Below are 19002 nucleotides of genomic sequence, written 5' to 3' on the forward strand. Positions count from 1 at the left end.
GAGCACTAAGGAGGCAGAAGAGTTTGATGGTTCAGAACAAGGTCTCCGGATCCGTGTTCCAAATTCAAAGGTTAGCTCTACCAGGTACTGGCTGTGTGACCTTGTTCAAGTCACGAGGCTTAACCTAAGCCTCAATATTCTGATACGTAAAATAAGGGTGATAATAATGGGGCTGCTATGATGATTAAATGAGTATCTGTTTATAAAGTTGGATGACTGTCTGGTACATAGTAAATGCTATGTGTTTGTTAAATAAATCAAAGTAAAGGGGTGGCCTGTTAGGTCAGTTGGTTAGAATGTGGTGCTAATAACACCAAGGTTGCAGGTTCGATCCCCACATGGGCCACTGTGAGCTGTGCCCTCCATAAATAAACAAATAAATAAACAAATAAAAATAGGGTTCCACCTAGACGACCGAAGACACATAGGGAAATGGAAACAGGTGGCAGAGACCTTATACCTTGGGAAGCCCGTGTGGTAGGGACCCACTACTCCTCTCCCCATATCTTCCAGAGCCAGAGGACCCCATTTCCTGGCCCCATCCATCTTTTGACCTAATCCCCCCACCCTAATCCCCACACCACTTTCCCTCCCCCCTCTTCCAACTGTTAACTCATTCCAGACAGATTATAGCCAGAAGTCAGGCCCTGCTTCTCTTCATTGCTGCGTGACCTTGGGCAAGTCACTCAGCTTCTCTGAGCCTCACTTCCTCATCTCTAGGATAGATCCACGCTGGAGGTTTGTCTTAAAGATTAACTAATAACTGAAATCGTGCCCACGGATGTGTTCATAAGTGCTTGGACATGGTAGTGTCCCACAGGCCTGAACACATGGATGGGTGTGCTGTTTAGGCACTGGGGTGTGAAAGGGGGCTGCCATTAAAAACTGACACCCACTTTCGAAGTTTCTCCAGCAACCCCTAAGCAATGCTTAGGTTGCAAGCCCAACTCCCGGTCCTTTAAACCACCACCCTATGACATTAAAATACTGATTCCTGGGGGTAGGCAGGGGCCTCATGTCAGACCTCTCTTCGCCAAGTTACTGTATCTGAGGCCCTGAAGCAGACCTGGGGGGAGAAAAAGGAGCAGTAAGAGGGAACACAAGTGAGAGGGGAGGAGGGCCCCTTTGGAGGAGAACCAGGGAGAATGAAGGAGACCCCTGGGTTGAGAGGGGCAAAGGGGAAGAGGGACATGTCCCCAAGCCCCTCCCTCTCCCCCATAGCTAACTCAGCAATCACGTGGCCTGGCCTTCTACCCCTCTGAAAAGGAAGAGGAGCCAGCGGCAGCAAGTTGTGATAGACCATTACCCGTCGTTAATTAATTAAAATAAACAGCAAATTAAATACAGCAAAATTAAAATAGCACAGGAAATTAATTCTCTACCAGCCCCACCTCACAGGTGAGCTGCTTAAAGGGCCCCTTGCAGCCAGGATCCAGGACAACAGGGAGGTCACCAGAACCTGCTTTATATCACACCTCCCAGCAACCCCAAATATCAGTGGTAGAACCCAGCTACCCAAGGGCATTCACCTGGCTCTGCTACCCCAAGATTGGCCTCCTGGCTCCTTAACCCCCAGGGGACTCCCAAGCCCTGCGTCACATTCCTGAACCCAAGCCCTGCTCCTTGGTCAGTGGGCAGGAAGGGTGCTGACACCCTCTGGGTCAGGAGGACATATGGCCCACCTCTACCACCACACAGTTCAGGGCAGGACAGAAGAGGGGACTTGGCCTTCTTTTCTGGGTCCCCTCTGGGGCATGGAGTCAGATCGTGGCAAAGACTCCTCTCTTCCATGTTGAACTCCTGGCCTCTCATTTGGAAACCTGAAATCTGTCTCTGGTGAACCCCACACGTTGCTCCTTTGTTTTCCTCAGAACGCTCTGGAAGAAAGCACTGCTGAAGCCCCAAATCCCAGGACAGAAGATACCCAACAAAGGGGCTAGATCAACCCCTAGGACATGACACACAATTCCCTCCTATACAAGACTAATTGCCTCATTCCACAGATGAGGAAACTGTGGCCAAGGAGGGTGAGACATTTGTTTGCCTTCATCCAACGGCTCATTGGCAGAGCCTGGGGTAGAATCTCTAACGGGCATGGTCCATGCCACCACCAAAACGTGGGTTCTAGATACAGCTTAGCTCCGTGCTGAACCTCCTCTCAGCCTGGCCACCAAGGCCTCGCCTCCATAAGCCCATCCCACAATCCCCCTTCTTGTGTCCCATACAAGAGCCAGATTAGACTCCTCCACTTGACCTGACTCTTGTTCACATGGTTCCATCTGAAGCTCCTTCCCCCACCACTGCTTGCCTCAGTTTGACTAGCCTCTTGAGGGTCCAGCTCAATGCCTGTTCCTCCACGAGCCCTGAAAGGTGCTGCCTCATCCTCCCAGGGTGCTTTGCCTCCACCCCTATGCCTGGCCCTCTCTGGTATCTGAGTGAGCTGTGGTTATCAGTGAGCTGTGCATGAGCTTCCTGAAGCCATGGATACCTCGCCTCTGGGCCCAGCACCTGGCACACTACCCAACACTCAATAGGTCCTCAGTAAATGTCCTCATCCGATGTCCCCCAAGTCCTAGTGATAACTGACAATATGGCTATCATTTATTAAGCATTTACTATAAACCTGGCTCCTGCATTGTCCCATCCTCACATGATGGACCAGCTCAAAGAGTCTATGTGACTTTCTGGGGTTACAGCTCTGGAACTGGAACTCCACTGGTTTTTCTTCTAAATGAATCTCCTCTCCATGCCGCTTGCCTCTTTTGGGTCAGACCACCATCATCGGCCTCCCTGCCTCCAGTGGATGGTGATAATAGGGCTGCTATTATTACCCACCCTGTCTCCTGTCATTAAAGACTTCCCATGACTTCCTGTGGCCCACTGGACAAACTCTAACCTTCTGAGCATGGCATCTAAACTCTGTGACATTTGGCTTCTGCCCTCTTTGCAGATTCTCTTCTAGTCTCTGAACATTACTCCATTTTCCCAGCATATAATAGTTTGATTCAACTCCAGACTTTGCATACGCTGTTCCCTCTACCCAGAATACTCTTCCCATATTTTTCCTCACGTGAATTCCTCCACATTTAATGATCGAAGATTACCTTACAATCTAGTCAGACTACATAAACAACAAACAAACCGGTCCCCAAATCGAGAGCTTTATGAGGGAAGGACCCGAGTCACCACAGTATCCCCAATGTTTAACACGAAATCAATACTCGATCAAAATTTGTTAAATGAATAAATGAATGTTCCATATATAAGTGTTCACTAAACAGAGAGATGACTAAGCCACAGTCTGCAGCACTGAAGGTGGAAGGGAAGAGACTGAGGCCAAGAAGGCCAAGGACAGGTAGAGAGAGCAGTGACAAATACTGTTGGGACTGCTCTGTAGCAGAGCTACACTCCTGGCAGAGGGAGTGTTTGTGAGAGACAGAGGAAGGAAAGTGATGGTGTGAGGGAGGCTCTCAGTGTGTGTGTGCGCGCGCGCACATGTGTGAGAGAGTGGTGAGAATATATGCGGGGGAGTGTGTGCTGCATTTTTGAATTAGTTTGTGAGAGAGAAGGTGAGGAAGTATGTGAAGAAGGGCATGTTCATGTGGGAAGACGAGATGTATGCGAAGGAGAGCCTGTTTGTGTGTGGGTCCATGTGAGAAAAGGTGAGAGCATATGGCATGAAGGCTGTATGTGTATGTGCTGGAGGTTGGACATATCTGCTGGCATGAGTGTGACTGAGAAAGACAAGGGGACACCTGAGGGGTGGTGGGAGTGAGAAACTGTAGGTGTGTGGGCCTGGGAGGGTGCCGTGAGCAAGCGCAGGAGGAAATGGCGTGCCTGTGTGTCCAATGGGGAGGGTAAGGTAAGAGACGTCAGGGCGCTGCTGAGGGTGTGGCTCCCATGGCCTTGGCCATGGGCCCAGTGCCAGAGGTGGGGGCTGGCCCTGGGGCCACAATGGGGGGCTCTGACTGAGCAGAAGATTCCTCAGTTCTCTTCCTGGAGCCACAAGCGCCAGATTACCATGTCCCCAGGCAGGGAGGTCGAGGAGGAAGCCCAGATGTGTGTGTGTGCCTTACATCTGTCCACAGCAAAACCTCTGGGCATTTATTTGTCTTTGTCTATGTCCGGGAGTGCACGCCTGTGCTTGTGTGCGCACTGCGGGCTGTGTGTCTATGCCTGTCTTTGTCTCTATATGTATCTGGGCCTTTGTCTCGGTGTGTATGGCTGTTGGTCTACGCCTGTCTGCAGGACTGTGTCTGGGTTTGTATGTGTGTAAGTGTATCTGTGCCTACGGGGCACTGTGTGTCCTTGATCTGTGCATGTCTAAGCAGAGCTGCAAGCATTCCCAGGGAATGCCTGTTTGTATCTGTGGGTCCATGTGGCCTTAGCGTGAGTGAGGAAATGTGCTTTTGAGGCTGTGGGTCTAGATCTGTGCATCTAAGTGTGAATGTGTGCTTGTGTCTCTGCATGTGAGACTCTGCCATGTGCTATAGTACGGAAATGCTTATGTGTCTGTGGGATGTACGTTTGTGAGACCAAGGATATGTGTCTCTGTGCCTGTGCCTGTGTGTGTGTACGTGTTGGGTGTGAGGGGTTTGTCACAGACTGGTGAGCAAGTTAATCTCAGACTCCGTGACACGTGGAATAAAATCACGCTCCCATAATGGGATCATTCGTCTTCCTGTCCAAGGAGAGAACCAACTCTTCACCCTCCACGCTGGGGGAGCCAGTGGGGCCAGGGCCAGGCACGGGCCCCCACCCAGGCCCCCTTCTGGCCTCAGCACCCCACCCCCACCCCTCCTCTGCTGCACCAGGCCCATTCTGCCTCCAAAGTGCCCTGGTGCCCACTGCGGGCTGGGCTGGGCTCCAGGACATGTGACCAAGCCTTAGAGGCCTGTCCTGGGCCCCCCAGCCCCACCCACTGCTGAGGAGGGCCCTGCCCCAGAAGGAAGGGGGGTACAGGAAGGAATCTCTGGGCCCCTCCTCCTCCTGGAGGGGAGGGATGAGCTGCAGGCCCAGCCGGGATTTTCCATCTCTCAGCAACAAGATTCCTGGTGAGCAGGCTGCAGGGTTTGGCAGGGAGCCTGCTGGAGACCCGCCCTCACCCACTAGGATGCCTGGGTCCCCAGGGCCAGGCAGCAGTCTGTTCCCTGTGGAGCCAGGAGGGCCCCAGAACTCTAGCCTACTGCTGCCCGGGCCTGTGACCCTTCAAGGCTCCCTCTTCCAACCAAAGATGGCTCCACAGCCCCCAGGCAAACAAACCACCACCCATCCTCTAGCCTCCCCCCAGCCTCAATCTTTGCTTCAGAAAGCCATCCCAGTCCAGCCACTCAGCACCACCCACCCCCACCTGAACCTCAGCACATGCGCAGCCTGGGTTCTAGACCTCACCTCTGGGTTTGAGGGCTCTCAAGGCCAGGGCTGTGCTTCTCTCAGACTGGGGCTTCTGAGGACAGGGCCATGTGTCCTGCAGCTGTGAAATCCCTCTCAGTCTTAGTGCTCCTTCCTGACTGAGCAGACAGGTACCAGGAAAGGATCTAAAACCCCAGGTTGAGGAAGTTGAGGTACTGAAGCCCTATGCCCTACCCACCACTACGAATCAGAGACCAAAGCTAGTAGTCTGGACACATAAGGTCTTTACCCTGCCCAACAGCAGTGGCTGCAACTCTTTCTTCCTCATAGAGACGCAATTTCAGAAGGGGGTGAGCATCAGTTGGAGGGAGAGGGGAATGGCGGACTCCCTTAACCCCAGCTTTGGGTGAGCAGCTAGAGAGCAGGGTTGGTTAGAGATGAAGGTAGAGGAGGAGGGAAACAGACATTCTAAAATCTATGAGCTTAATTCTTCTCCCTTACATTCCCCTCAAAGCCCCCAGCACCAACCTGATCCCTCCAGGGTCATGCTGTGTGGCCCCAGGCCAATGTCAAGGCCCTAACCCATCCATCAGCTATTGCCAGGGAGTTTCCACCCCAAAGAGTTCCAAAGGGAGGGGCTCAACTGACACTAGAAGCCCAGATTGATGGGGAAGGGGCATGGCTCTCTTGGCAACAGCCCCCTGAACCCTCCCTCCCAGAAGCTGGGGGCTCATAACCTCCTGCAAAGACGCTAGGCTGGTGGTGGAGCCCAAGAGGAGGTGGCCTCTCAGCCTTGGTACCACACCCAGCCCCACCCTTTCAACAGGCCAGGAGACCTGGGATCCCACCGGGCCCTACAGCTCACAGGGTGTGTGACCTTGGGTAGTGACTGCTCCTCTCCATGTCTCAGCCTCCCCACCACTGGTTGCAGGAAGTGGCTTAGATATCCCAGGTGTCCCCACTTCAGCTCAGCTCCTCAGCACTAAGCCCTGCCCTCTCTCCAGTCTAGGGGTGTCACCCAGAATCTGGGCCAGATGGAGCGAGTCGTTGGCCGCTACCTGGAGGAGTCCCTGAAGCCATCAAATCAGAAGTGAAGAGTCTGTGGTGATTACCCCTCTGTTATACATCCATTTTCCAGAAGAGTGAAACTGAGGCCCTGAGAGAGCATCTGGGTCTGTGCCAAGACCTGAGTTTTACTGGTGGTTAAGAGCAGAAAGGACAGAAAGACCTGGATGAAAATCCCAGCTGCACCAAAAACTTATTATGAGAGGTCCGTTGCCTTCTCTCAGCCTCAGATTCCTCATCTATAAAATGGGTAACAGCGCCTCCCTGCTACAATTGTTAAAGTGAAAAGGGAAAATGCATGTCAGGGCTGGGCACACTGCAGCAAGTGCCTGCACAATGGTAGCTCTCACGACTGTGGGGAGTGCTAACATAAACCCAAGTGGCCAGGGGAAAGGAGAGGATGGCTCATCCTCCAAACAGATCGGGACCCCCCAGGGCCTCGGCCCAGAAGGGCCAGCCAAATTCCTCGAAGCCCCCAGCTGTCTCCCCTATTCGTTAAAGACCTCTCATTAGTGAGAGTTGGGCACCTGCCCCTCCGCAAGTAATAAGCCTCATTAGTATCTTAGCCCCAAGCTCTGCGCCCAGAGTCTATGTGTGTGCACACGCATGAGGGTGGGGGGCTGCAACAGGCCACCAGCCAGGAGATAGCATCCTCGCCAACCACACCCCCTGCCTGTCATCAGCAGGGCCCGTCACCACCCAGCTTGTCACCTGCCTGCCTCGCACCCGCACCACCTGTCACCCACCCAGCTCGTCACCCACCCAGCCCATCACCTGCACCACCTGTCACCCACCCAGCCTGTCACCAGAGCTGCCTGACAGGCATCTGGGTGGGGGGCAGGAGACGAGGAGGAGAAGACCACAGGGGTGTGGAACTGGGGGCCCCAGAGACCCTGTAGGACCCCCACTTCAGCTCAGCATCCTGCAGCATTGCCATGGCAACCTCTCAGCCAAAACCACTTTCCCAAACATCCCCCGCCCCCCCACCCAGGCCCTGCTCTTAGCTGAGCTAAGGCTGAGAAGAGCCTGAGTGACAGCAGAATGGGGCAGGAAGGAGGGGTTCATCAGCTGGCTGGCCCTCACTTTGGACTCGGTTACTCCATCTGCAAAATGGAGGGGTGGAATGGGTGAGGCCCCTGTACAGCAGCCCATTCCTTGCCAGCCTGGATTTGCTGAGCCAGCTGCCAGTTAACCTGTGAGGGCTGGGAGGTGGGACAAAAGGACAGGGGTTTCTGGGTTCTTCCACACTCCTTTGCCCCTGGCACAGCCCAGAGAGGCTGGGCCTCTGGCCCAAGCTCACACAGCAAAAGAGGAAGAGTAGGTTGGAAGGGAGAGAGGGGGCTCTGCCACAGGACTGCCAGCTGGAGACACCACACTGGGTGACCCAAGGTGACCGGGGGCTGAGTTGGCCCCCACCTCCGAGCTGCATTATTTATAAAACCCAGAGCTCGAAGCTGAGCAACAGCTGCAGCTCTGCCCCTGGGGGGCACATGCCACAGTGGAATGAAGAAGACAAGGTGCCTCCTCGGGGAAGGCCCCTGGGGTCCCTGGCTCCCCCCACAGCTGGCTGTGGCAGGGGCTGAGGTGGGAGAGGGGCAACAGCCTTTCCTCTCCCACTCTGTCCTCTCCACTCCTCCAGGCGGGCTGCGATAGGATTACTTCTGCATGACTGCCTGCTCCACGGGGTTCCAGAGACCCTCCTGCCTGCAGCAGTCTTTAAAATTCCTCCAGCCCAACCTCGCTCCCTTTCTCCCCGCAGTGAATGCTCCAGCGTCTTGCATCTACCGCAGTGTGGCAGCCGCTGCTGCCACCAAGCAGACTGGGGCCCAGGTCCCTAGTGCCCATGGGCAAAGGAGGACCCACCCTCAGAGTGTAGCCCAGTAGCCCTCAGAACCCTCTGATGCTGGTCCAGCCCCACAGAGCATGGCTCAAACTGGGGTCAGGCATGGCAGTTCCACCAAGGTGGATGGGCACGTACGTGCAGACTCACCTGGTGGATCTTGGCATGCCTGCCATGTCCTCTGCTGACAGAATCTGGCAGCCCCCACCTTGGCTCTGACACCCCCCTCCCTACCTCACCAATCCCTGCTACCCTTGGGGTGGGCAGACAGCTGGGCCAGGCCAGCGCCTGTGGTTCCCCAGGGCACAAGAGGCAGGCAGGAGATCGATCCACTGAATTTTTCAAGGCTCTAATGGAGTCTGCATCCCAGGACTTGGGGCCTGGGACACAGGGGATGTCTCAGGGACCCCTCCCTCAGCACTGCAGTTGCTTCGTCTTTCAGATCTTGCGGGTCACCAGAACCTTTCTAGGAGCCTTCCCCCAGCAAGAAATGAGGCATGAGGGGCCCCTGGGAAAGACATGGGATTGGGGGACTGTGAGCAATACCCAGAGGCCCCCCCAATATCCCCAGCCCTAATGCGGGCAGAAGGAGCTCAGCCTCTAAATCACTCCCCTCATACTGCCCTCTGAGGCGGATTCTGTGCATCTGTAATTAGGGGGTGGAACAGATGGTGGAGATTCCGTTTAAAATCATGCATCTAGTAAAGTAACCTTCACTGTCGGAACTGACTCCCAGGGAGACCAAGCCCCAAGCCTGGAAGGGGGTTGGGAAGCAGGTCAATACAGCACCTTCCTAACTCTTTCCCTGAAGTCCATGGCCCAAAGTCCCTCTCAGGTGAGCCAAGGAGGGGGAGCATTTGGCAAGGACCTGAGAAAGCAAAGGCTGGGGGTATATCCCCTTGTTTCCCCCCCCAATACGTGCCAGAGTCAGGGCAGGGCTGGGTACTCAGAGTTCTTGGCTGAAACCAGGGTGACCAGGTGCCAAGAGCCCCCAAAGAGGCCCCAAGCCCCCAAAGCCCAGGCCAGGGTGCCCAGAGCACAGGGTCTTGGGTGGGGCAGCTTTGAACCAGATGTACAGCCTCACTGTCCAGGAATGAAAGGCCTGGGGCAGTGACGGGGGTGGAGATGCCTCCCCAGGCAGAGGAGGTGCTGGGAAGTGGGGGAGGACTAGGCAGCGGAGAAAGAGAGAGAGAGCACACAAGAGTGAGCAAGTGTAAGTGTGTGTGCAAGGCTGAGGCTGTGGGGGGGGGGCTGGGGAGGGGGTCTGGGGAGAAAAAGGTGGGTTGGGGGAGCTGTGATGGAGAGTGCTAGGGAGGGAGGGTGTGCTGCAATGTATGAGGGCTGTAGACAAATTGAGGCAGAGTACATGACAGAGTGAGGTGGGGGTGCAGGGGGGCAGGAAAGAGCTGCTCACAAGCTCCGAGGGGTGCATGGGTGCATGCAGGGTTGTAAATGGGCTGAGGCTATATATGTGTGTGAGTGCAAGATGGTGTTTGCAGAGGTGTGGGGACTGTCCCTGGGCCCTTAGAGGGCTGAGAAGAGTACTGAAGCTTGTACAGAGGACTGCTTTCTGGAGGTATTCCGTCAGGGGTGGGGGGTGGGGCGGCGGGGAAGTGTGTGTGTGTGTGTGTGTGTGTGTGTGTGTGTGTGTGTGTACGCGCGCGCACTGGAGTATTTGGGGGTATACTGGGGGCCATCAAATATGGGTTTTGGTTAAGTACTAGGGTTACAAATATCTGTAGGTAGGCATGTGGTGGTTGTGTGTTTAGAACAGGGGTGTCAAAACTGCGGCCCGCGGGCCATTGTTAATTGGCCCGCAGCAAATTCCAAAAATATATTTAGTTTACTTAAATAAACCAGGTGAGGCAATACGTACTTCACCTGGAGTGAGTGGCCCGGCTGTTTGTGTATTTTACGCATACGGCCCTTGGTAAAAAAAGTTGAAAAAAGTTTGGACACCCCTGGTTTAGAAGCATGTGGGGCTGTGTATTTGGGGAAGCTGGATGTCAGGAAGGGGTTTGTATGTGGAGTAATTGTGTGTCTGTGGAGGTGTTGGGGCTGTGTGTTGTAGGTGGAGCAGTTGTATGTCTAGGGGTGTTGGAGCTGTAAGTGTGTAGCAAGCACTTTGTATGTTTAGGAGGTAGCAGGGGCTGTCACAGGTGATAGGCCTGCAGGGTGAGTGTTGGTAACCCTCTGGGGAAATGAAGGGCCGAGTCCCGGCCTTTGTTCAGGACCCCAACTGGGCACTACCCGCTAGAACCCCTTTATGGGGGGGGTGCCTGCCCACCTCCAGACCCTGTGCTGAGACAGGCATTCCATCTGTCTCCGCCTCCTCGCTCCCTGGGGGGTAGCAGTGGATCCTAGCCCACCCATCTGCCTTCAGATGGTCGAGGCAGGAGCCTCCACAAAGCTGCCTGGAGGGCATCACTGTGTTTGAAGAGGCATGGCTGGGAGTGGGGGGAACTGCACAGCAAACAGTCCTCATGGAGGCTCCTTTGAAAACCACTGACGCCAGGAGAGAGGAAGAGGGAGGACAGGGGCGGGTCTGTCTGTCCTTGTGCGTCTGTGTGGGTCAGTGCCCGACTGTGAGCTTTGGAGCCCCTTCGCATGTGTTTGCGCTGATGGCGTCTGTTCAAGCAGCATTCTGGCCTAGCAAAACAGCCCTCCAAACGAGGCTCCATGCTCACAGCCTCACACAGGCAGCTACCCTCTCATATACTATGCACACTGCCTACACTCACACACTAACACCCCAGACACCTTCCCATCCACCAAACACCGCACCACATCCATACACAGGCAGCTCACCCCCTGGGTCCTTACTGTCACATATATACACCTATCACACGCCCCCATACTCTGCAAAAGCAGGTAGCCACACACACCTGCCACACATACATGCATCCACACATACATACCTGACAAGTAGCTAGCGCACATTGACCCACACACTCCACTTGGCTCTCCCTGTCACACCCGTGTCCCGTTTCACATGCTCTCAGTCTTTCTCACACACACCATAACAGACACTCGCCACCCCTTATATCTGTGCGTATGTATACATTTGTGCACGTGCACACATACCCCCTCACCAACTCTCAGCTCTTTCACACCACCCAATTCATCTTTGTCCGACTCCGGCCCTGTACCTTCCCAGGAGGGCTCCCACTGGCTGAGGGCCTCCTGCCCAGCTACCCTACCAGCTGGGTCAGAGTGAGGGGACGTACCAACCCCACCCCCAACCCCAACCCCACTGCTCCCTGGGAACCCTAATCTTCATCTCTAGAGGAAAGAGCCTTCTCTCTGCTCTGGTGTGACTGCCACTGTATGTGTGAGTGTGACTGTATGCATGTCAACATGTCCTGAGACCCCCTGAGGCCTATGTGTCACTGCCTCTATGTGTAAGGAAGCATAGGTACACACTTATTATGTTTGTGAGATTGGAAATGTGTGACAGAAGAGATTTGTGTCACAAAATGTATGTATGTGTGTGTGAGGCAAGGCCTGTATGGACAGGTGTGAGTATGGGGGGTGCATTTGTACAAGACATACACTCAGTGAGTGGTGAGCGTGAGGTGCTCTTTTCTGAGACCAGAGGTTCGTACATCTGTGAGTAGGGGTCAAGGCTGGGAAAGCCGCTCTTAGCAACACCCTTGCCTACAAAAAGAGCAGGGAGGAGGGGTCTCTGGTCTGCTTCTCTCTCTCTCTCTCCCCCTCCCTCCCTCCCTGACCTCTTTAGCAGCTGGAAACTGAGCCGGGGGTGGAAGGAATGGAGACTTGGCTGGCCTGGGGGTTTGGGGAGGGAGGCAGGAGAAAACACCTTCCAGATTCTCATCAAATCCCTGTTTGTGGTTTGTAGCCTCAAGTCTCTCCTCTCTCTTTCTCTGTCTGGGTTTCCCTCTTTCTTTATCTCTTCCTGTCCCTCACTCTCCCCCCCATCTCTCTCTTTCTCCCTTCTCAGTCACCTGGTCACCCTTCCTGGATGGCCCTGTCTCCAAGTCTCTGTCTCTTTCTCTCTCCCTAGGCTCTTCCATTTTTCTGACTCCTCTCTCTACCAGCACCTCTGTCTGTCCGTCTCTTCCTGTCCTGGTCCATCTGTCCGTCTCTCTCCGTCTGCTTGTGCGTGGGTGTCTCTCTGTCCATCTGTTTCACCACCCATCTGTCTGGTTGTCTGTGCTAGTCCTTCTAAGGGTACCCACTCGCTTCCCAAGGCACCCTCCTCCCCCAGGTCAGCAAAGGCCTCTCCTGGCTCAGGGGGTGGGGAGGAGGTGCAGAGCTGCAGCTTCTGGAAGCTTCAGTAGCAGCTGGGCTGAGCTGGGAGTTCGGGGCCAGCCAGCTGCAGAAGCAGCCCCTCCCCTGGGCTCTCAGGCCAAGGACCCCAGAGCAGAAATAAGAGAGAAAGCAGGGCCTCACTGCAGCTGAGTTTGTGTATGTGTGTAAGGGAGGAGGCAGGGGGCCTCACTTTACCCTCACTTCACCGTTACCCCCCAAAGCCAGGCCCTGCAGGAGAGGGATCCTTAGTGCCCACCTTCCTTATCCCTAGCCAATGGAAGAGATGCTGGGATACAGGAGGGAGGGGCAGGAGGGGGATGGCAGACCTTGGGGGTAGGAGGGGCTGGGAGCCTTATCTTCCTGTCAGTTGGGGGGGGGGTCCTCCTCCCCTCCTCCTTTCCAGGCAGTCCCTGGGGATCTCTCCAGTTCTGGTCCCAGCTCCAATCATGAGGGGCCGCATAGGCAATCCTCACTAGTTCCCACAAGGGCTGTTTCCACCTCCTACTTTCCCCAGAGCCTCTGACCTGCAGGGAGATAGGGGATCACATGAGTGTAATCCTCCTCCCCAAGTTGAAGGTGGTTCTGGACATGTGGGGACCTTGGCCCTGTCTAGGCACTGGCTAATCTGAGAGGCCCCAGATAGCCCACCTACCATCCCAGACCATCACCACCACCACCACACACATACACACACACACACACACACACACACACACACACACACACACAGTGCACCCCAGCACTCATGAACAGCCACTCCCTCTCCCTAGCCCAGCAACTCAGAGGGTTCAACAGGGAGCCTACCCCGAGACCATGCACCCTTGCCTGCACCAGTGGCAGCTCCAACAGTGCCCCCAGCACAAAGCCAGCAGCTGGAGACAGCTTCTCTTAACACCCTCCCAGGATGCTGTGTCCCCCACTCCCTCTCCAAGAATAGCTCCCAGTCCAAATCCCATAATAGATGAAGAAACTGAGGAAGGGATGGGAAGACACCCATCTGTCTGGGATGGGTGTCATTTCCCCTGAGACCCTGGGGTGGGATCATAAATGAGGAAAGGGAAAGAAAGGGATACTGCAGGGGCAGAATCTTCTTTCTTCCTCATCTACCATGGGCAAAGTCCATATTGGCGGCACCCTCCGCACAGCCCTATGGCTGGGCCAGGGCCAGGGGCTGGCTCCCTCCCTCCAGAGCTCTCCTTGCCCCTGGCTGGGCCCCCTCCCGCTCCTCACTTCAGAGCAGCCCTCCCTGCCCTCTCCCTCCCAGAGCTGGCTCTCTCATCTTCAGCTCTTGGAAGCCTGACTCACTGTTTCCCCTCCTCTCTCCCCTCCCTCCCTCTCTCTCCCCGAAGTGGCGCCTCCCCCTCCCCTGGGGGGGCTCTGGCCACAAGGGTGCCTGCCTGCTCCTCTCTCCAGGCTCCAGCCCCCCTCCGCGGCCCCCCTCCACGCCCAGGAGGCCCCCTGCAGCTGTTCCAATTCTCTAGCTACAGAGAGGTGGAGTGCAAAGAGCCTGGGTCCCAGGCCCAGCCCTGCCAAGCCTCTGTGACCCTGGGAAAGTGGCTCCCCTCTCTAGACTTGATTTCCTCCTGTCAAACAAGGGAGGGGTTCCAACTGGCATCTCTGGGACCCTAGTGTTCCCCACTTTTAAACCGCGGTGCCTCCTGGAACAGAGCACCCACAACCTGTGGGGTGCTGAACCTGCTTTAGGTCCCGCCCCCAGGTCCAAAGAAGAGCTCTGCTCAGTCCCCAGACATTTGGAGAAGGCAGAGGGGACACTGCCCTGGGGCAGGAGCATGAGTCAAGTGATCCCTGGAATCCCCCTGTCTCCCCATTCTCCCTCCTCCTGTGGGAATCTTTCTCTCTTTCTCCCACCTGTCCTCCTCTCTCTTCCCAGAGACATTTGCTTGTCTCTCCTCCAAAAAACAATCCCAGCATTTGATATTGGGTGAGAGGCCCTCAGTGCCAGCTCATTTCAGGCTGTGGTGTGGGGAGTGGCACATGCCTAGGCTTTCTTGGTCACCTTGACCCCACCTCCAGGGGCTATGATCCTGGCTCTTCTTGTGCTTTCCCTCTCACCTCCTCATCACTGGCTTCTGTCACCATCTTCCCCTCTCTCCACCTCCAATGTGGCTGTCTGGGTCTCTCTCCTCCCTACCTCCCCCATTCTAGCCCAGCTGGGGGGCGGGGGGCAGGGGGGGGCGGGGGGGGGCATCTGCTGAAATTAGCAACAATGTTACCCTTGCTCCCTCCTGCAGTCCCCAGCTCTATCCCATCTTGGTTTCCCTCACATGGCTCAGTCCCAAGAGACGGGGGACCCAGAGACAGAGCTGGGCTCCATCCCATAATAATGGTCTGCTTGGCCTCACTCAACCAGACCAGAAGTGCCTGGGCATCTGGTACGAAGGCATGGCACCTCTGGGTCTTAGCTGGCTCGTTGGCATGAGATACAGAGCTCTGTATTACACACACACACACACACACACACACACACACACACACACACACAGAGTTGACCTACCTAGGGCTGGGGTGGGGGTTGGGGGGGGTTGAGGAGATTAGGTTTGCCTGGAGAAAGACCCTACCCAATGGGAAATAGAGGCAAGAGTGGGGAGTGGCCCAAAGTCAGTGCTCCAGGCTGATCTGAAAAGAAGCAATATCCCTCTGGGGCTCTGCCAGTCCAGAGCAGCCCCCCCACCCCAACGTCCCCTGGCTTCTGCGGGGGTCAATTTGCCCCTCAAGCCTCCAGCACAGGCGCAACAATCAGGTGGAGATTCCATCCCTTAATCTCCTTTAGGATTCAAGTACAACTTCCCCATAGTATGCCTCCACATAACTCTACAGGGGGTTCCCAAAACCTCCCTGCCAAGATCTAAGATCTAAGCAGGTGGAATGGGGGGAATAAAGCCCCCCAACTCCTGAGCCCCTTCACCAAAGGCCCACTCAAAAGCTGGGGAACAATGCAAAATAATCCTGGAACCCTTATACCCCCAAGCTGAGAAGCTATGCTGTCCATCCACAGCACCTTGGGGGGGCGGGGCTCCTTGCCCCCAGGACCCTGTTCCAGACCCCCCACCCCAGCAACCATAATAAACAGCAAGCTCTTTTTCTTTATGACACCAAATTTCTCCAAGCCCAACAGCTCCTTCCATCACTACCTCAGCCATAGATCACATTAAAAACTCACAGAGGGCAACTTAAACACATCACATTTGTTTCTCTCTATATTATTTCAAAAGTAACGGCATTAAAAATGGATTTTACTACAGAAAATAAATATCAGCACGTGGCCCGGGAGCCCAGGCAGGGGGAGAGAGCCCACCCAGAGAATGTCCCTGAGGGCTTAGGCACAGCTTAGACACTGACCAAGGAGGTGGCTGAGAGGCCAGATTACACCCTTGAGTATGGGGGGATGCCCGGGGAGGGGGCAATGCCTGCTCACCTGGGCACCTGCTCCAATGCCAGACCAAGAAGGACAAGAGTACTGGTTTGGATTGGTGCTCAGAGGTCCCCCAGAACTCGTGCCCTCACTGATCTTTGCAATCTCTGAAGGGTGGGAGCTCTAGGACAAGAAGTTCACCAGTCTCTGGGGGTTATTCCAACTATTGACACAGCAAGAGAAAAAAATGAATTCAACTTACTATCCAGTTTGATTTTCCATTACTATAAAAATAAATATACATCTGCTCAAAAGAGGGAGATGGCAAGCAGCATGCATATGCCACCTGGGGGGTCCCCACACAACTCACCACCACAACCCAGCGCCCCCCCCCCAAAGGCGGGGGTGGGGAGGGGAGGGTGGATAGACTGGTAATCTTTCACTTACAGCCCCAGCCCGCACAGCTACACAACCGGGCCACACTGAACAGGAACAAGCCAACAATAGAAACACCCCAAATGCTCCTGGCAGGACTCTGCCCAGGCCAAAGCACATGCCCCCGCCCCGCTGGTGGCAGCAGTGGACAAAATGTGGCCACCCTGACCCGGAGGCAAAGCTTGTCCTCACACCCTGAGCTCTGCCCAGGGAGCTGGGGCCAAGTCCCGCCTGACACCAACTGGTCCGGCGGGAAACGCCTGCCCAGCCAGACATGCACAGGCCCCCCCAAGGGTCCCTCCTTGTGTTCAGGGACCAGACTAGTGCAGCCCAGCCCTGCCTCCCAGGGTGATGCCTGGGCCCAAATTCAGCTGGCCCTGCCAGTCAGGCACTGGTGCAGAACGGAGGGCACCAGGCTCAGCCCCTCCCAGCCCAGCCTCAGGGCCCCCAAGCTAGAAGGGAGGGGGGACTCCCCACCCCTCCACATCTGGCCCTGGCCCCCAGGGTCTGCGGTAGAAAATTCCCGCCCCCGCTTCTCTCTCTCTCTCCCTCCTCCCTCTCTGTGCCCGCTGCCCGCCTCAGGGACAGCCCCAGCTCCCGCCTCCGGCCAGCAAGGCCCACATCCTTCCTCCCTCAGCTGGCCCCTTCGCCTGGCAGGAGGCTGGGGGGTCAGGCTGCTGGGGAACCCCTCCAGCTCCCATCAGTCCTCATCCCCAGCCCCCAAACTCTGGGTTGCTGTCCCTTTTCCTGTAGAACAGGAAACAAGGTTATTTCCTAGACTCAGAGCCAGCCCCCTGCCCCTCTGGCTCTGCCCGGGGACCAGGACCCAGCAGGGGAAGGCGCCCTGAGCCAGAAAGCAGAGAGATTCAGCAATTCACCCCTAGCTACCGGCCCAGGGGGCTGACAGCTGTCACTCAGCACCCCACCCCCTGGGGAAGAGGGGGCCGATTCAATCAGAGCCCCAGAGGAAACACATTGATAGGCGATTATTTATTTATTTATGCAAAAGTGAGCCGACTTTGTTCGCCAGGTAACCGGGCACGCGGCCCAACCCCTCCAGCCCCAGCCGCCCCCAAATCCCTCCTCCGCCCCACACCCCCTCAGGGTCATTAGGTCCCCGCCCCTCAACTCCCAGAGCACCAGCGGAACCTTGGGATTTGGGGGTTGGAGGGGAGGGGCTCCTCCCTCCGCAGTCTCCCCCTTTCCCAGCGCCGTTCCTAAAATCCAGCCTTGTTCTCCGCTCCCACGGTCCCCCCCTTAGTTCCCCCCCCATTCTCAGCAAGCTGGAAAGCAAATTGCAGTTTTAAATCCAAAGACGGAGGGAGGGGGAAGGAGGGGGCGCCGGGCAGCGCTGGGCGCGCACCTCGCCCCCGAGCCGGGGGAGCCGCGGGGCGGCCAGGAAACCCGAGAACCCCCCCCTCCGCGCCCCCCCTTCTCGTCCACCTCCCCCTCCCCCTTCCCGGCGCTGCCTGCCAGGCTTCCAGCCGAGCCCAGCCGAGCCGCGGGCCCCGGTGGAAACAAAGACCGATCGCACCGCGGGCACCGCAGCCACGGGGTCCGGCGGACCGGACCGGGGCGCGTGGAGGGGGCGCAGGGCCCCCCCTGGCGCGCTGCACAAAAGAGCCCGGCCAGCCGGTCCCCAGCGGGGGTCTAGGGCTAGGGAGGAGGCGCCACTCACCGGAGTGCTGGGCTGCCGGCTCCGTGGGTCCGAGCCAGGCAAGGGGCTTTGGGGTCGTCAGTCTTCCGGCGGCGGCAGCGACGCGGGCGCCCGGCTGCTGGGGAGAGGAGTCGTGAAGGAACCCTGAGCCGCCCGCTGTTGCTGACAGCATGGCTTGCGCCTGGGCTCACATTCTCCGCCGCTAACTCCGCTGGACACGGCCCCCCGCTCCCGCGGCGTCCCCCCACCTTGATCACTCCTTCGCTCTCTGGCCCCCCTCGCTCCCCCCGCCGCGCACACACTCACAGCCCTGGACACCCCCGCCCCCACCCCCCCAATTGCAAACCTGGGAGGGAACGCGCCCCGCGTAGTCCTGCTCCTGCTCCTCCTCCGCCCTCCTCCCTCCCGCTCGCTCTGGCTGTCTGTCTGTCTCTCTGACTGTCTCTATCTCTCGCTCTCTCTGCCTTTCTCTGCTCTCAGAGCTGGGTGGGAAAAGGAAATGAGGACAGAAAGCAGACGCTGGCTTTGGGTGGTGGTAGCTGGATTCCCTCTCCCTCCCTCCTCTCCTCCCCTCCCTCCTCCTGCCTTCTGCTCTCTCCGCTGCGAGCGGGGCTGAGCGCAGCCTGGCGGGTGGCTCGCTCTGCCCGCCCGCCCGCCTGTCTGTCTGTCTGGTCTGCCTCGCTCGCTCCCTCCCTCCGTCTCTCGCCCTCGCCCTGCCTGCCTGCCTCTCTCCGTCTCCGCCGCCGCCGCCGCTGCCTCTGCGAGCTCGCCTTACCTTCGCCGCTCACCATCCGGAACCCCAGGGGGGAGCGCGCGCGCGGCACGCCGGGACTTGTAGTCCCCGCCCCGGCCGCTCGGCGCGCGGAGCGGGCGGGGTCAAGCGTGCTGCTCCGACGGCGCGGCTTCGAGCCAGGCGGGACCCTAAGCCCCCGCACCTTCGGCGGGGACGCGCCCTAGTTTACGAAGAGATGCTGGTTTTCTCCAAGGATTGGGAACGTTTCCCCCGTT

At 56.8% G+C, this 19002-nt stretch overlaps 1 protein-coding gene across 12 annotated transcripts in view; it reads right to left on the reverse strand.

Moving 5' to 3' along the window:
• The window catches only part of AHDC1 (AT-hook DNA binding motif containing 1), a 64036-nt gene extending 45245 nt beyond the window's left edge, over positions 1-18791 (reverse strand). For 4 of the 12 annotated variants that reach the window (XM_088790701.1, XM_088790692.1, XM_088790699.1 and 1 more), the window contains exons 1-2: positions 18341-18709; positions 18016-18109 (exon numbers count right to left, since the gene is read on the reverse strand). The gene's annotated coding sequence lies outside the window, so the exon portion shown is untranslated. The other 8 variants (XM_088790702.1, XM_088790693.1, XM_088790694.1 and 5 more) reach the window with 7 other exon arrangements.
• Positions 18792-19002: the final 211 nt, after the last annotated feature.

This window comes from Rhinolophus sinicus, chromosome 14 (assembly GCF_057876585.1).
Source record: "Rhinolophus sinicus isolate RSI-liver-muscle chromosome 14, RSI-T2T, whole genome shotgun sequence".
Classification (NCBI taxonomy): Eukaryota; Metazoa; Chordata; class Mammalia; order Chiroptera; family Rhinolophidae; genus Rhinolophus; species Rhinolophus sinicus.